This window comes from Desmodus rotundus, chromosome 10 (genome assembly GCF_022682495.2).
Source record: "Desmodus rotundus isolate HL8 chromosome 10, HLdesRot8A.1, whole genome shotgun sequence".
NCBI classification, from domain to species: domain Eukaryota; kingdom Metazoa; phylum Chordata; class Mammalia; order Chiroptera; family Phyllostomidae; genus Desmodus; species Desmodus rotundus.
Genome location: NC_071396.1, coordinates 66,805,178 through 66,824,260, shown reverse-complemented (window position 1 = coordinate 66,824,260; position 19,083 = coordinate 66,805,178). Strand labels below are relative to the sequence as shown.

General features: G+C 43.3%; 1 pseudogene; it reads right to left on the bottom strand.

Annotated features, from left to right (window-relative positions):
* Positions 1 to 8,010: 8,010 nt before the first annotated feature.
* Positions 8,011 to 9,589, bottom strand: LOC112323000 (acidic leucine-rich nuclear phosphoprotein 32 family member A-like; annotated as a pseudogene).
* Between the last annotated feature and the right edge of the window lie 9,494 nt (positions 9,590 to 19,083).

Below are 19,083 nucleotides of genomic sequence, written 5' to 3'. Positions count from 1 at the left end.
GGTTCCTTCCCCCACACCCACCTGAAAGGTTTGAAATACCCGCCACCAGAGGAAAGACGTCTCTCAATGCCAGAGACTGGTGAAAAGGAAAGGAATTGTTTATTTAAAAGTTACACAGACTTAGAGTAATGGCTTAATGTCTTCAATAAGATACTAAAGTCCTCTAGAACACCCACAGATGCACAGTCCTTCCCTCTCCCTGTGCCCAGTCCGGGGTACCGTGTCTCAGGAAAAGAAGTCGAAGTCCGTGATTCAGGCTCCCGGCACCATCAGCTGTGTGGCTGCTGTGATCTCCAGTTAATCCAAAGCCATGTGGCACCTTCTCATGGCCCACCAGCAAGAGTCCTTTCTCCCCTTTCTTCCCGGCAAAGTCTCTCCCGCTGCCTAAGCCGCATGGCAAAAAGAAGCACTCCAAAACCTCGTGGTCCTCTTCCTTTCTCCTTCAGAACCGCATGGTCCTCTCTTTACTTCACCAAAGCTGCCTGATCCTGGCCCTCTTCCTTTCCCCTCTGAACCTCTTGGTTCCCTCTATTTACTTCAGAACCGTGTGGTCTACTGGTCTACTCTTTACTTCAGAGCTGCGTGGTCTACTCCTTCCTTCAGAGCCACATGGTCTCCTCCTCTCTATGGCTGCCGGGCCTAGGTTTAAATCCCAGCACCCATCTTCCTTTGCAGCCCATTTCTGACTCCTCCTACAGTCAGCTACACCTTCCAGCATCCCCGTATTCTTCCAGCTTTACTGGGCTGCCATAGTAAGTCTGGGCAGGTGTGGCCCCATGGCGTGGAGCCAATCATCTCCACGCTCTCACGCAGGCCCTGTAACCAGGGGGAGTTGCTTCCCAGACCCATCTTGGGTGGATGTCACTCCCATCTCCCTGGCTCAAAGCAGGGCCACAGCTATTTAACATATCTATGAAACCAGTTAAAGGTTATAGATATGTTAAATGACTGTGCCAGGGGTTAGCTGCAAAGCTGTTGCTACCCAAAACAGCTCTGAATGGCCCTGTTCCATGTGTCCCATCCCCCCTGGCTCAGGCCTGTGGGGGTGAGGACATCCTACATACATTTTTCTAATATTTCCTGGACAGCCCAAGTCTTGGACCCCATTACAAATCCCTTCTTGGGGCCCTCCTCTTAGCTGCACCCTGCTTCATTCTGAGCTTATGTCCTCAGGACTGGAAATTACTGGACAGCAAAGCCAGACGGGACTAAATGACCCACAGCCACTGGCAAAAGATAACACTGGAACAAACTGCAGCTTATGCAAAACCACCCGAAACATCCTGTGCCTGTGTGCCAAGGACCCCAACAGCCCGGGGGCCACACAACAGCAACTCCCCCGCCTTTCTATCATCCAACGAAGGCCCAGAGCCCCACCTCTCTGTGCTGGTGTATCTCCCACACCCACATGCTGCTCTCAAAAGAGAGGGAAAACTCGGGAGAGTGAATGAAATCTTTACTCTCTACACTTCCTTCTCCTTGTGAATCCTTTCACAGCCCACATCGCCTATCACCTAACAGCAACCAATTGATGTCTCTCTCTAACGTTGATGTCTTTCTGTCTGTCTGTCTCTCTCCCTCCCTTCCTCTCATTCTAAAAGCAATGAAAAAAATTGGTGAGGATAAAAATTGGGTGAGGATAAAAAAAAAATTTTTTAAAGAATTGTCTAAACCTGTAGAGAACTTTTATGAGTTTATTTGAGCCAAATTGATGACAATTGCCAGGAAGCAAAATCTCAACGGATTGAGAAATGCCCCAGAGAACGCGGTTTTGCACCTTATTTTATACATTAGATTAAAAGGAGGCGGCATAAGGAGGTGGATTTACATGAAATCCACTGGTGGTAGATTAAGGGGGCGAGAGAAAGCAAAACACAGAAATCCTTGGGACTGGATAAAAAGTAAAATGAGAGACACATCTTTTACATTGTTGGGTGCCGAACAGTTAATATTTAACATTAAAAGCACCTAGAGAGGAATTCAGGGAACAAGATAACAATGAGGGATCTCTGGCCTTGCCCTCTGGTGGGAGGTTGTGCCCTGAGAGGTCTGGAGGAGAATATAACTGACATTTTAAAGGCATGTTACCTTAGGTGCAAAAAGACAATAGAAAGGCTCGCTTAAGGTAAAGATGACCTTTGTCTCCTTTGTCTCAGAAGCCACAGGTCTAGAACATGACTACTGCCTCAACTCACTTTTTGTTAGGAATTTTTATGTTCTCGCCATCCTATGTGGTTACTTTCTCTCTGTGAGTTTGTAAGCGGGCCGTGCAGGCCTCCCCTGAGCTTGTCAGGTTTAGTACGCGGTCACTTTTCCTCCACACCTTGAATAGTCAGGAGGGCTGCAGGCAGGTTTTGGTGCCTGTGTGGGCAACTCCTTAGGGGATGTCCCGTGAGTCCTGTTATTTCACCCGACTGGCCACCTGGAAGAGCTCATCTCTCCCCTGGTGGAAAAGGGTGGTCATTTGGAGAGCAGATTTGATAAGAACTATGATCCTGCTGCTTTGGCCTAAATTAACCATAAATCATGCCTGCTCAAAACCAGCCTGACCTTGTTTTGCATTTTGCCCTGGCATATAATTTAAGCGGCACAAATTGACACTTAAATTAAGTCCAGTTTGACATTACAAGAAAGGTCTTGTTTTATAGGAAGAAATACTTTAAATTCAAGGCCGTGTGAAGCCTGTAGCCATCACCAGCGCTGATATGAAACTGTTGGTTTTGTCCTGCATGCTGAGGGCGGCTGCAGCACTTCCAACTGGAACAAAAGCCTGGCTTTATCATTGCCGAGGTCACTCCCTGCCCCTCCCTGGTCACTCACTGGCCCTGGCTGCAGGCTGAGGGAGGTGCCTCCCAATCTCGTTTTCTCCCTCCCCTGGCACAAAGGCCCAGGTTGTTCCTTTTTTCCTTTGCCTTTTCTCCTTGGGCAGGATTTTTAGCTCCTCCATGATGTTGTTTCCTCACTCTCCCAGGCCTCCCTTTATAATGCCCAGCAGCTGGTCCCTTTCAGGTTTTTCGTGTTATCTTTCTTTTACTCCACCATCACCATTTTATGGTTTTTTTCGTTGATTAGGGGAAAAAATGCTGTAAGTCTTACATATACCTGAAGCTCTTTCCCAAACCTCTAAACCCACAGTGCCCCTGCTAGCAAGTTTAACAGTTGCCCCTGGCCTTCCTCTTCTTAGAACTCCCCAGGAGGGGTGGGGAGGGAAAATGTAACTTCTGTTGCCGCGGCAACCATCAACCTGCTGAGTCAGCTAGTTCAGGGTGAGCTTGCTGTGGCTTAGGTGCTGGCCCAGCCAAGAGACCCTCCTCCAGCATTACAGAAACACCCCATTCAGTGCCCTCCAAGTCCCAGCAGGATCTCCCAGCCCTCTGTGCTCACCGCCAGCTCACCTGTCTTGGCAGCTACTCAGGAAGTTTGTGCCTGCTGAGATCCACAGAAACTGTATTTTCTTTGCTGGGAAATCAGTCATCCCTCTTGTCTTCAGAGTAGGCTTATTGAAAATCAAGAATGAAATGTCTGAAGCTGAAATGCTGGTCCCCCACTTGGTCTTGGTGGCTGAGTACAGGGAAGAAGCCTGAGAAATTGGAGGGAAAAAGACAGACAGATTTTGTATCTCATCTACAAAGGCAATTTTTTTTGTATTTTTAACATCTTGCTACTCTTCCCGTGAGCAGCTCCTCCTCCGAGGGAAGGGTTCTATGGCCGTGTGGAATTTCTGTCTTGAATGCCTCTCTGTGAACTAGCTTGCATACAACATGGAGGGATCCTCAATCATCTATAAAGCACTTAGTAACAAAAGATCTCTGGCGCTAGTCTCCTGGAGAGCCAGCTCCCTGAGGCGGGAGCAGGGAGCAGGGAGGGAGTTGGGGAAGGGAGACTGCTTGAGCTGCCACAGCTGTGCTGGTCCCGCCTGAGGCCTCAGCTGCAGCAGCAGCTAACAGTCTGACCTTAAGATAAAACCCTATTGATCTGCGGTTGTCTGAGCACTTACAGCTCATGAAGTAAAAACAGGCTTATTTGTTGCCTTTGTGACTTTGCCACTAATGATGCTGATATTAATAACCTGTGAGGAAACTCAATTTCCTCATAGGCTGCAAAGGGAAGAAGTAGGGACTGGAGACCGGGTGGCTGGTGACACAGCTGTCCGCCTGGGGGTGGGTAAAGCCAGCTCACCCACAACACCCACTGCCTCACTAGGAAGAGGCTCTGAACTCCAACGGATCTCAATTTTAGATTTAAGTATGCGAGTTACTAACTGTGAATTTGGGAAAGTCATCAGATTTCCCATGGTCTCAATTTTCTTTCATCTGTAACATGAGATTCTGATGAGGATAAGAGCATATATGTAAAGGCCTTGAGACTCTGGTTGGAGTGTTCAAATTTCCCTCATTTGGTGCCAGAAAAAAAAAAAAAGGCCTGTTCCCTGGGAAGCTAGGCAAACTTGCAGAAGTTGGGTTGGATCCTTGCTGTCCTGCATGCCCATGACTTCTTCAGCATCTTCCCCTCCCTCCTCAGGTGACTGGCCCCTCTCCTCAAGAAACTGGAGTCGCCCTTGGCTTTCAGGGATTCACTGCTGGCTGAGTGGAGGCTCCTCAAAGATGATTCTGCAGTTTCAGAAGAGGAACAATGTGACGTTGTTGGAGCTGGAATCGGAGACAGAGCACAGCTGTAGCTCTTTCAGCGCCTCCCTGGCCCTCTGCTGCACTTCCTGTCACTGAGCCCTCCGGAGAGAGAGCCTTGTGGATGGATAGGTAACTGAGCCCACTTCACAGCGGAGGACACTCACACCCAGCGCCCCTGTGGTGACCAAGACCCAGAGTCCCAGCTCAAAGGAACATCCGCAATGCTTCCCTCCTTCCTTCATCTCCCCCAGTATTTCCCACCCCAAGGCTGGTTTCAGCACTTTGCACTTCTGTGGAAGTTTTTATCTAGGTCCATTTTGCAGAGTTCTTCCCTCCCCTCCAGAGATACCACCTACCTTCTACCAAAGCAGACCAGCTTCCCAGTTTTGAATATTAAACAAATGATTGCATAAGGTACCCTATTGTTGGACTTGTACAAAACTGGCTTTGTTTCTGTCAGCTCTGGGATTGGAGCCTGGTGAGCTTCCCACTCATGATGGACATTTACCTGCGTGCAGGCAGAGTTAGGAGCAACTTCTCCAAGAGAAGCCTTGGGGGGAAAAGGCTTTCCAACCAAATGCCTGAGAGGAACTGTACTTCAGATGGGCCTTTGAGCTCAGCCTCCAGGTGTCTCAACTTTTATAAGGCTTCCTGTACGATTCTCTTAGATATTGTGAAACACGTGTTCTCTAGGGAAAAACCCACACGTGAAAATCCAAACCAAGTAAAGTTGGCTAATCGTGGTCACTACAAAATGATGGTAATTCCCTTGCTTCGCAAAATGATTCACTATCAAATGGCTTTAAGTAGTAAGGCCCCTCTCTGCATTTTAAAATATGTGATTTAAAATGAATTGAATCAATTTTCAGGAACATATTCATACATACAATGGTGGGCAAAAGTAGGCTTACAGTTGTTGGTATGGAAAATAATACAATAAACAATAATACAAAAATAAACTTTCACGTACTCCCAGCTGTAAACCTGCTTTTGCCAACCCCTGTATATGAGGACCTACCTGATTGGAATATATTTACATTTTCATTTATTGATTTGTTCATTTCTTTGCTCATCCTCCTTTAGCTGTTAGCCGCATGGGAGGGGAGGAAAGCCGGTAGGAGGCTCCGTGTGGAGGTAGGGGCAAGAACAGGAATTTGGGATTGCAAGTGTTATGGTGACTTTCTTGATTCCACAGGTTGATGAAGGCTGTTTGAATTTGAGTTATAATTACTAGTGTCTGTCTCCCCAACTGGACTGTAAAATACTGGAGGGCAGGGGACATGAGTCTCTGGCCCAGAGCAAACATTCAGTGAATGTATGCTGACAATAAGTGGGCCTGGAAAGTCGAGGGTGGGGGTGGGGAAGGAAGTGGGGAACAAGCAATTATTTTTTAAAAAATCCAGCCTAGTAGATTTGAAGATCTAATTGGCTTAAGTGCTTCATGAATCTGTGGGGGGGGGGGTTTCTTTAATACAAAGTGCTTGTATACAGCCATGTGTTTTTGCGTAGGTATATGATTTAAGCCATAGATACATTTAAACCACAAATTTACAAAGTTATTGAAGAATTACTATTTCTCTATAATTCTGAGACAAAGAAAGTCTTTATACCCATTCAAACTTCATTGTCATATTGCAACTTGAGAATTTAGCATTAATTGCTTCACAAAAAGCAACTATAACTTAGTTGTGAAAACACAAATTGCTCTGTTGCACCCTGTTTTACCTATTACTACGAATTGAATAATAAATGCTGAATAATACATCTTGCCATTGATCATATTGATTGGAGGAAGGATTAGGTAGGGAAAACAGATTAGAATATGGTCTGCAATTCTCGGTGGTTGCTTGTAAAGGACAAGCCTTTACTAGTCAACAAGGTTAGTTTTTTATTTTTATTTTTACTTCTCCGTGTGATTTCACTCAGGAAAATGGCATCGTCTGTCACCTAGGAAACTGTTTCTCACTGTGGCTGGTAGAGATTGGAGACCTCACCCTTTCTCATTACAGATTTGCATTTGCAGCTGGGCTCCCGGTGACCTCTCCTGAGGACAGAAAGCTGATGCCATCACACTGATGAAGGAGGGTGCTGAGCATCTGCCTAGGCCAAGCCTGTTTAAAATGTTAAGCACACCCATTTCTTTCCTAAAGGAGGAGGCTGCAAAGTATTTTCATTTTGAAAATGATTTTAAAATAATAATAATGCTCTCTAGATTATAACTGTGCGTGGACCCTGGTTTCTAACTCTAACCACCTCTTTTTTTTTTCCACCGTTTTCCCAGAGAGGTTACAGATTAACCTTGAACTAGAGACTGGATGAAATGAAGACAAAGGCCTCAGATTCCCAGTTAGTTGTGTTCATTTTTTAAAGGGGGCGGGGGGTGGTGAGAGTGTGCTTGGACAATAGGGATCCACGCTGCATTTGCCAGCAGGGTAAACCTTTATTCTGTGGCTTTGGCAACAGCGGCTTTTTTCTCTGCTCCTTTGTGTGCCAGTTGGCTTCTGTGGAGAGAAACTGCTCCAGCTGTATGCAAAGTGTGGGGTCCCCAGGGTAGGCGCTGAGCACATTATTTCTCTAGCACTAGTTTCCTCAACTTCCTCCCTCCTTCCTACATGTAGTAACAACAGCTAGCTAACACCTTTAGCTACCAGGTGCCATTCTAAGCACTTTGTATGTATGGGATGACTTAATTCTTATAACAACCTAGGAGATGGGTACTGTTTGTATTCCAATTTTAGACATGGGGACCCACAGGCACAGATGTGTCAGAATTTGTCCTGGGTCCTTGACACTCAGTCCCCTGCCCCTAACTTGTGCCCACGAGGCCCAGGTGAGAGGTTCAACCCAGAGAGGGAGTCAAAGGTCTGGACTGCAGGTGCGGGAGCCGAGCTGCCACCAGCCAGAGCCAGGCTGGCTCTTCCCCAACATGCCTGGGGTGAGCCCCCTGTCTGTCCCCTGCTGTCAAGTGTAACCTGGGGCCTGAAGGAAGAAATGCCACCCCTCCCCACCTGGCACTTCTGGTCCTCGATTTTTCCTCCTGACCACAGCCCCACTGTGTGCAAGGCCAAGGGCAGCACCAGCCTGTGTGGACAGTCGGAATCCAAGTGAAAAGACACTTGTCTAAAGAGAGAATTTTGTATGTCTCATACCCATGAAAACGATGGACTAGTTAATGATTTTTTTATTCTAAAATTTTTATTTTTTATTTTATTTTTTATCTACAGGTAATTGACATATAGCATATTAGTTTCAGGTGTACAACATAATGATTCAATATTTGTATATATTGCAAGATGATCACCATAATAACATCCAATACCAATACTACACATAGTTGCATTATTTTTTCTTGTGGCGAGAACTTTTTTTGGTAGTAAAACAGCATTTTATTCCATGTCTTCCCACCCACTGACCCCCACAATCCTCAGTACACTTTTCCTCTTTTGTTCCCACAGCAACATTATGATCAGAAAAAATCAGTTTTATGGGGCAGGATTGGGGGGGCGTTCAAAACAGGTTGTCCACTTAGTCATTGTCTTCTCCCTCAGCTTGAGGTTCTTGTTTTCCCTTCTGACCCCTTTCTTCTTCACCAGGATCTTCATCTTCCTCATCATCTACTTCCCAGTCATTCTTCATCCTCCTCTACCTCTCCACTCTCATCCTCCTCTTCACCTTCCTCCTCCTCTTCCTCATCCTCCTGGTCTTCCACTACCTGAGCATCCTCATCACACTCTTCCTCATCCTTCTCCTCCTCCTCATTGCTGTCCAGGCCCTCTCCATAGCCCTCAGCATCTGAGTCAGCCTCCTTGTCAGCCTGGTGGTAGCCATGGAGATACGTAAACTGCAAGAGGAGCCTCAACACGTTTTCTTGGTGGTAGTTCAAGTTGGTTACCTCACAACTGAAAACTTCTAAGCTCTTGAAGTTTTCTTTTTCAGTGGCTCTATCGTGCTGAGGTCTTTAATATCGTTGCTCCTTAAATTTAGATGTGTGAGGTTTGGACACTTTTCTGCCAATATGTCCAGGGCCCCTGAGATTCTGTTATTGCTTAGTTGAGGCTTCTTAAGTTTGTTTAACTTTGGTAAGTTTGCAACTGAGCTAAGGCCTACCCGACTGTAGTTAAGAACTCTATTTCCTCCTGGCCAATGTGGCTCAGTTGGTTGGAGCATTGTCCTGTAACAGAAAGATTGTGGTTTCCATTCCCAGTCTGGGCCCGTAACTGTGTTGCAGGTTCCATGCCGTCTCGGCACGTGAGGGGGGCAACCATCCCATGTTTCTCTCTCCCTTCCTCTCTTTCTATAAGCAATTAAAAAAAATTGTCCTCAGGTGAAGAAAAAAAAAGACTGTAGTTTTTCAAATTTATCCATCTGTGAGAACTTTGATTTTACCTTCATCCCAATGAGTAGTTGTCCAGGACGAGTTCTTTTATATCAGAGGGTGTCCTGTTCCACAGCTTTAAAATAAGTGGAACCTAATAAGCAAAACAAACAAGTGAGCAAAATATAACCAAAGACATTGAACTAAGGAACAAACTGACAGTAACCAGAGGGGGAAGGGGAGGAGGGTAACGGGAGAAAGAGGAGAAGGGTCGTCAAGGAACATTTGTGAAGGACCCAGGGACAAAGCCAAAGTGGGGTAGGATTGAGGGTGGGGTGGGGGAGAGTGGTGGCGGGTAAATGGGGACAACTGTACTTGAACAACAATTAAAAACTAATTTTTTTAAAAAGGGATGGATTTGGTAATAAGTACAGTTGGTTTGGTGTCATCCTGCAAAGCAAAAGGTCACCGGTTCAATTCCCTGTCAGGACACATGCCTAGGTTGGGGCTCACAGGTGAGAGAACTGATTGATGTTTCCCTCCTTCTCTTTCTCCCTCTCTTCCCCTCTCTCTAAAAAATCAATCAATCAACCAATCAATCAATAAGGATTTAAAAAAATAAATGAATGGATTTGTCCATGTCCATCTCACTAGCACTCTTGGCAGAGGCTTCCTGCCGGCAGAATTCAGTCAACAAATGCCGAACCCCGGGCCCTGAGTTTCAGGACTTCGAAGGCTCAACCAGCTCAGCTCAACTCTTATGATGAGAACTTTAAGATTTACTCTCTTAGCAACTTTAAATATGTGACACATAGTTACCGTGCTGTACATACATCGCATGACATTTACTTTATAATGGAAGTTTGTGTTTTATAATTGTACCTTTTGATTAGTTTCACCCATCCTTTTACCCGCACCCCCTGCCTCTCACAACCAGAAATCTGTTCTCTGTATCTACGAGCTCATTTTTGTTTGGTTTTGTTTTTTAGATTCTACATATATGTGAGATCATACTCTATTTGCCTGTCTGTCTGACTTGTTTCACTTAGCATAATGCCCTCAGGTCTTATCCATGTAGTCACAAATGGCACAATTTCATTCTTCTTTTACAGCTGAATAATATTCCATCGTAGCTAGTTAATGACTTTAGTGGGTGTTTTATTAATGCCTGCCAGTCAGTGCCCAGCCCTGCTCTGAGCATGGGGATGCTCTGTAAAAGAGACAGGGGGGCTCCTACCCCGTGGACTACCTTTCCGTGCAGTAAACAAACTAAGAAGATACAAAGAGGTGTGAGGAATAGCCAAGCTGGTCGTAGGGCAGACAGGGAAGTGGAGGTGAAGGGATGCATTCTGTTGGGTGCTCAGAGAGTGTGTCTCAGAGAAAGGGCCAAGAGCTGAGACACAGGGACAGGAGCAGCCTCCAGGACATCTGGGGTCAGGCCCTGGGAGGGGCTTTGAAGTGGGAATGAACCAGATGTGCTGAACAAGCAGAAGACAGTGGGATGAGGTGAACTAAACAGCTTACACAGGGCCCTGCCAGTCTGGGAGAGGGATCTGCACCCTATTCTAACCCCACCTGTTTACCTAAGGGGAAGGAAAGCAGCCCGAGAGGTGAAGGATCCACTGTGCAGTCTGCTGTAAGGATTAGATCTGATTATGCAAATACATTTGTTGACACACAGCAGTAGACTTAAAAGATAGTGCTTCTTGTGGGTTGTACCTAATCTGCATCACCCATCTGAGCCTGCCCAGCCTCCGGAACTCATGGGCTGGACCCAGAGATGGGACTTCCCCCAGGCCCATGCAGCAGCCAGTGGGCTCCTCTGCCACACACTGCTTCAGTGGGTTCAGTGGGTGGCACTATGAGGATAGTTAGCATTTACTGACCACTTGGCATTGGCCAGGCATTGCTAAGGTAAGTAAATCAAATGTGAGTGATTTGAGTAGTACTATATTTGAATTTGTATTGAACTTGATGAAATCATTTTCCTAAACATGATTGATCTTATCTAATCCTCCATTTTACACACAAGGCCTGCTGTGGACATTACTTCCCAAGAATTGCACATTTAGTACATGGCAGAACCTGAATTTGAAAACAGTTAGTTTGGCCCTGGCCAGTGTGGCTCCACTGGTTGGAACATTGTCCCATACACCAAAAGGTCACGGGTTTGATCCCCAGTTGGGGCATGTATAGGAGGCAACCAGTCGATTTTTCTCTCTCACATTGATGTTTCTCTCTTGCATGCTTTCTCTCCCTCCCTCTCTCTCTAAAAATCAATGGACATATCCTCAGATTAGAATCAAAAAATAAGTGTGGTATGTATTCTAGTTGATATAAAAAGATACACAATGAATGGGGGAGCCACCTCATTAGTATCATTAGCTGAGTATGCCACGGGCCAGCCTGGAGAAAAGGCTAGTGTAGAGAAGCAGCTGATGTGTGTGTGTGCTGATATTTGAATGTGCTTACAGCATCGAAACAAAATAAATGAGTTGAAAAGGGGGATAAAGAAAAGGTAAGCATTTGGAGTGTTAAGAAGTTTGAGAGAGGGAGAGAAAATAAGACAGAACCAAAGATAGGAAAGAAGAAATATTTAGCAAATTAAGAGATCAGGGTTTTATTTGTTTTTACTATGAAGAATAATCATCTGTTATCTTTTGTTAACTGTCTCAAAGATAATGAGCCCAAGTTCCCGCTGTGAAATCCAAGCACAGTTGTCAAACATCTAAACCCCTTTTTATTTAGTAAGAGATACTCAAGGCTGTGATTAAAATGGGATGTCCAGAACGCCATGCACAAGCATAAATCAAAATGAACCACAGGCCTAAATGTGAGAAATGCAAGTATTAAAACTATGAAACTCTTAGAATATAATGTAGGAGTAAATTTATAAGACCTTAAGTAATGGCTTCTTAGATATGGCAACAAAACACTGGCAACAACAGATAATTTAGACTTTATTAATATTAAAAATGTTTGTGTTGCAAAAATTCCATCAAGAAAGTGAAAAAATCCTCAAGATGAGGTTGCCTATATAAAAATATTTGCATTACTTCTCAGCCTTTTGGCTAAGATCAGTGTAGTATAGAGATACTTGTAACTCATATCTGATACAAAACATACCCAAAATGTATAAAGAACTCTTACAACTCAATAATGAAAAGACAAATAACCCAATTAAACATGGTCAAAGGATTTGAATGACATTTATCCAAAGAAAATATACAAATGGCCAATAAACGTATGAAGAGAACTCAACATCGTTAGTCAATAGGGAAATGTAAACCAAACAACAGGAAACACCACTTTACACCCATAAAGATGGCTCTACTCAAAAGTGGGCACCATCCCAAGTGTTAGTGAGGATGTGGAGAAATTGGAATCCTAATGCAATGATGGCAGGGATGTTAAATGGTACTGCCACTTCGGAAAAAAGTCTGGCAATTCCATAAAAAGTTAAACATGTAGTTACCATATGACCCAGTAATTCTGCTCTTTCGGATATATACCCAAGAGAAATGTAAACATGCCCACACAGAAGCATGGATGTTCATAGCATGCTTCATAATAGCCAAAAAATGGAAACAACAGGCCAAATATCCATGAACTGATGAATGAATAAGCAAAATGTCATTTATTGCTTTGTAGAAAGCAATATTATTTAGCCATAAAAATAATAAATTCTACAACATGGATGAGCCTTGAAAACATGCCGAGTGCAAAGAGCCAGTCACCAAAGATCTGCATATTATGTGGTTTCATTTATACGAAATGTCCAGAAGAGGCAGCTCCACAGAGAGGGAAAGTAGGGTAGTGGTTGCTGGGGCCGGGAGGAGGGTGCAGGATGGGGAAGGGCTGCTGATGGTGTGGGGGCTCCTCTGAGACTCACGAAGGTTGTGGTGATGGCACAGCTCTGTGAATATACTTATAAACACTGAATTGTACGCTGCAAATGGGTACATTTTTGGTATGTGAATCACTTCTCAATAAAGCTGTTTAAAATAAAAAGGAATGTCCTAAGGGAAGGAAGCTTTGAAGACGGTGAAGTGCATACTCCTTGGTGTGGACCCAAGTGTCTTCTGTCTGGACCAGGCCATCACAGACCAACTTCTAGTCTGTATATGCTTCCCCATCTTGGTGAGTGTTCATCTCTAGTCTCCTCCTCTACACTGTATGCTCCATTACACTGGCATCCTCACCACTCCTCAAACATGGGGCTGTGCTATCCCCTGTGTCCCTGACTTCGCTCCTCCTGTTCCCTTGGGTGGGAGACACATACACATCCTTCAAAGCCCCTGCTTAACCAGGAGCCTACTGGTTAAAGCAAATGGAAAAGAAAATCTACATCTGATTCGGATGGAAAATCATCAGAAAAGAGCTAAGGCCTCGAGCAGAATGTGCACACACCCTGGCAGAGAGGAGGCCCCCTCAGAGCTGTCAGCGGAGGTTAGAGAGATCCAGAGGAGGAAATGAATGAGCAGGTGGAAGATAAGGATGCCGTCTGCTATGACTTCTTCATTTAGTCTCCACAACCCTGTTAGGATTAAATGTGTGGATGTTTGTGAAGTGTCTACATCACTACCTGGCGCATCCTATGTGCTAAATATTTTCTTATTAAACCAAATAAATACATAAGTGGAAAATAGGTAGCATTATTACTATTATCCTTATTTTATTGGCACAAAGACGGCTAAGAAGTTGCTCGAAGATACATGCCAATAAAAAACAGAGGCCCTTGTGTGGCCCACACTATATAAAGAAAACGGAAGGGTTTTAGCCAAGGTGGAGGCATAGGTGGAAACCCTTCACTACCTCCCACAGCCAAAAGGAGGATAACAACTAATCTAAAATCAATAAACAACCAAAAACGCCAGAAAATCAAACCGCATGGAACTCTGACAACCAAGGGATTGAAGAAAAAATCAACCAGAACAACCAGACCAGTAAGGCTGACTCCGAAAAACCTCTGCGCCTCTGCAGCCTTGGGGACAGGGCTGGGTAAGGAGCGTGGTGGGCTGCGAGGGCAGGGCTCACTTAAGGGGAAAACTGAGACTCAGAGCTGACTGTGGACTACGGCTGGGGTTGCCAAGGTGGGAGAAACTCCCAGTCTCACACGAGAGTTTGTGGAAAAGTGCACTAGAGCTGAGCAGACAAGCTGCACTGTTCCCTTGCTGGTCCCTCCCCTACAGGCAGTGCCTCAGCGCAGCAAGGAGGGTTGCCCTGCTCAGCTGAATACATAAGGCCTCCCCCCTTTACAACTTAGCAGGTGCGCCAAGACAAAGAAATAGGGCCCAAATGAAAGAACAGAGCAAAACTTCAGAAAGAGAGCTAAGTGAGGAAGAGATTGCCAACCTATCTGATGGAGAATTTAAAGCCCTGGTAATCAAAATGCTCACAGATCTGACTGAGCTTGGTTGAAAAATGAAAAAACAAGTGAAGGATACCCAAAGTGAAATAAAGCAAAATATTCAGTGACCAACAATGACAGGAAGGAATCCAGGACTCAAAGCAATGATTTGGAACAAAAGAAAGAAATAAACATCCATCCAGAAGAAAAGGAAGAAACAAGAATTCAAAAAAAAAAATGAGAAGAAACTTAGGAACCTCTAGGATAACTTGAAATGTTCCAATATCCAAATTATAGGGGTAGCAGAAGGAGAAAAGAAAGAGCAAGAAATTGAAAACTTATTTGAACAAATAATGAAGGAGAACTTCCCTAATCTGGCAAAGGAAATAGACTTCCAGGAAGTCCAGGAAGCTCAGAGAGTCCCACAGAAGTTGGACCCAAGGAAGCACACACCAAGGCACATCATAATTACATTACACAAGATTAAAGATAAGGAGAATCCTAAAAGAAGCCAGAGGAAAGGAGACAGTTACCTATAAAGGAGTTCCCATTAGGCTACCAGCTGATTTCTCAAAAGAAATCTTGCAGGCAAGAAGGGGCTGGAAAGAAGTATTTGAAGTCATGAAAGGCAAGGACCTACATCCAAGAATACTCTATCCAGAAAAGCTTTCATTTAAAATGGAAGGGCAGATAAAGTGCTTCCCAGATAAGGTCAAGTTAAAGCAGTTCATCATCACCAAGCCATTATTATATGAAATGTTAAAGGGATTTATCTAAGAAAAAGAAGATCAAAACTATGAAGAGTAAAATGACAACAAACTCACAACCATCAACAAATAAACCTCAAAGGAAAGAAAAACAACAAAAACTAAGCAAACAGCTAGAACAGGAACAGAATCAGAGAAATGGACATCACATGGAGGGATTGCAGTGGGGAGGAGGTTGGGAGGAATAGAGAGGAAAGGGTACAGGGAAGAAGAAGAGTAATTAGTAGGCATAAAATAGACAGGGAGAGATAAAAATGGTATAGGAAACAGGACTCAAATAACTTATATGTACAACCCATGGACATGAACTAAGCGGGGGGGTGGGGGTGGAATGTTGGAGGGTTGGGGGCGTAGGGTGGAGGGGGGATAAAGAAGGAAAAAATGGGAAAACTGTAATAGCATAATCAATAAAAATACTTTTAAAAAGAAAGAAAATAGGAAGAAAGAGAAAAATTAAGGAAAGTGATATACCGAGAAACTGAAAAAGCAAAAAGCTTTTCCGATTCAAAGCAACCCCAAGGGCTTGTTTTCTGTGGCTCTAAGCAGAGATTCAACACATACAGGGAAAGAGCCTCCTCTGTGGCTTCCTATTGAAAAAATGTTTTAAAATAATGTTAAAAAATAAACACAATTTTAAATGATACTTTTAGGTCACATAATAGCAAAGAAAACCTAGTTAGAATTTTAAAGAAAAAGCCAAAAATTTAATGACATATTGTGATAATAACTACAGTTAAAAAAAATGCAAGAGTCATATAAACAGAAAAAGCTGAAGAGGATTAGATTTGCCAATAGCATTGCCTTCAGCAGACCTTCTAGTTTCTTCCAATTTGTGGTTTTAAAGGATATAAAGTAATGCATATTCAAAAAGGTTTTTCTTTGTTTAGTATGTATTATTTTAATGACAAAAACATTAACACTAAGGATTTCATGTTTAAAAGGAAAAAAGATAAACCAGTGGGAGGGCGAGGACCTCATTTTTTGGTCTTTGATTCTTAGCTAGAGGGGTGTTGGGATGAAATTTGGAGGGGGCTTCGCTCCTCCAAGTATTCTGAATTTAATAGACTCCTGCAGATGACTTTCTAGATTTTGCAGAAGTGCTTTTCAATCCCATATACTTTTTCACTCAAAGATGGTCCACAGCCCTTAGCCAACACAGCTGGTTTTCAACCTTCTCTGAGCATCAGAATTACCCAAGGAAACTTTTAAGAATACACCAATGCATGGCTCCTCTCCCAAGACATTGATTTAATTTGACTGGCTCAGGGCCAGGCATGAGTATTCTGAGTGATTCTAATGGGCAGCTCACGCAAGGGCTCTGCACCAATTTGACCCTCCCCATGGCACATGATTTCTGACCAATTATTTTTTTTCTACTAGAAATGTGGAAATTGGGGAATTATATTCCCCTCTTGGAAATGTGGAGATGGGGAAGAAAGACTGAGCCAGCTGCTGGTGGAGGGAATGTTGGAGCTCTGGGCACCATGGATATGTGTGAGTTAGCTCTATGGGCAACACCAGCTGTGAGAGAGCAGGAAGAGGTTGGTGAACAGTGCAGGGAGGAGGGAGCAATGAAAGAGACGTCATCATTCATTGACAGAAACTAGCTCGGCCCTCAGGGACTTCCAGCTCCCACTGCCAGTGCACGGGAGGCTGAGCCTGGTCTCCTTGAAATGAAGTATAACTTTTTCAAAGGAAAAAGTTGTGACTTTCTCCACTGGAGTCAAGGAGGGAAATGAAAAGTCAGGAAATAAAACAGGAAGATCTCTTGAGAGTAGTTACTCTGCTAAAGTCAGTACTGTAAGAGGCAGTCCTTGACCTTGTCCAGGAACTGAAGGGCTTCTGGGGGCTGTGAGTCTCCTCAGTAGCTCAGGTAGAATTTTATGGGCATTTGTGCATAAATGCACTTTACAGCGAAGAAGGTTTATAAGTTTTATTCTTAACGGGGTCCATGAACCCACTGATTAACAACTACCTTATGAGAACAGAACATTTCAGGAACATCTCTCCTTCCAAACCTAGGTAGGAACTTGAATATTTTAAAAACAAATACTAATTATGTTAACCCTACAGAGAAGGAAAGAGAGTGAGAGAGGGAAAGATAGAGAGATCAGTATGTTCAGTGCAAATTTTAAATAATGCGTGTGTATTCTGTGGGGACGTGTGTTTTTACTGGAACTTGAGATGGTTTAAATTCATACGGCAGAATAATGCCATATGTGGGAGTGACAGTAATTCTCATACACTTTGGCGGGGTTGTAATTTGGCACTGACATTTTGGAAAATTATTTTGCATTATCTACTAAATTATAGACAGCAGACTGCATATGCATGTGCATCAAAGAATATTCATACCAGCATTTTTCTGAATAGTCCCCAAATGTAATGATCACGAACAGTGGAATGGAAAAAAAATCGTGGCAGTCATAAAATGGAAATCTATGCAGCGGTAAAAGTGAAGGGCATACAGCTACACATGTATATACGTGACAAGCATAACAAAAGAAACAAGACACAAAAAGAAATACACTGAATGTTTCCATTGCTATAAAGTTCAAAACAGACCAAACTGAACTATGAAGACAGGAGAGGGCCCTGAAATTCAGGCCACCATAGGGGCGTGAGCAGGCTTCTGGGGTGCTGGTAAGGTCCTATTTCTTGACACTTGGATATATTCAATTGGTGCTAATTCATCAAGGTGTACACTTTGGGCTTGTGTACTTTTATCTCCAAGTATTATACTCTGGAAAAAAAAAGATTTGTGCTAGTATATCTGTAAACACACACACACTAAATTACATTTAAATAACAAAGGTCTTGCATTCAGAATATATAAAGAATTGTTACAAACATAAAACATAGAAAATTGGCAAAATAAATGAAAAGCTGTTTCACAAGAGTGACAAGCAGTCATGCAGTCCCTAAACAGTGGGAGCTGCTGGGGACTTGCCACCGTTCCATAGCTGTGGCCAGCAAGAAGGCAACAATTAGCATACTTCTCATGGCGCAGCACACTTCATGGCTTCATGGACTTCGGGTGGGGATTTGTCCTCTTGCCCTCAAAGTGCCTGGGGGCAGTGTGGTGCCTCCAGATGAGGACCACGCAGGGGATCCCTGTCACAGCTGAGGAACTCTGAGCCCAGGAAAGCCCCAGTATTAGAAGGGCTGCTGGCAAACTTATTCATTCTCCCCTCCAAAGAGACATTTTCTTTTCTTTATTGCCCTGAAATGTATGCAAATCTCTGGGGAGAATTTTGGTCCTCCATTTTTAATTTAAAAATAAGTTATGATTGTTTTGTCTATGTATCCCTCCTTTGACTTTTGTTCTATACATTCATATTTCATGGTAGAAAAAGATTACCTTTGTCACACTGTTCTATTTCCATTTCTGAACTAAAAAAAATTTGTAATGCTGTAAATTTCTACTGGTTAATTAATTGTCTCAACATTGGGTGGTTATAGTTTTAATCCAGAAAGTGTTAGTGATAAAGTTCTCAACTTTAATAAAGTTGAAGAAAGAGGGCTGAATTTTTATACTCATAAATGAAAAATATGCATGTTCTCTGTTTCTCCAGCTGATATAAAATATGATGTGAATTTTTTCCTTAAATTAGTAGTTGACTAAATTTCAATTGATTAAAAATTATTTAACTTATGAAATTTCTTAGTACTTCATTTGCACAACTGCCATTTTCTCTTTATAAAAGGGACAGGGAAACATACAAAAAAAAATCTCAATTCTGGAGAACAAAATTTTCATTGTCCCTTGAAATTCTGTAAGTGGAACTCGATAGCCAATGTTCCTCTTTTCCCACAGAAATTTCTCAGAAAAGAGGGCCCTTCACAAATGGGAGATGGTGAGATGGTGAAAAGACAGTTGCAGAGATAGGGAGACTTGCAGTGAGATTTATAAATTATTAAACCGCTCATATTTAAAATTTAGGGGCCACATATAATGCAAAAAATCTTTAAATTTTTTTCATAGTTTAACAAGTGGTTATAAAGTTTTGAAAGGTTGATTTA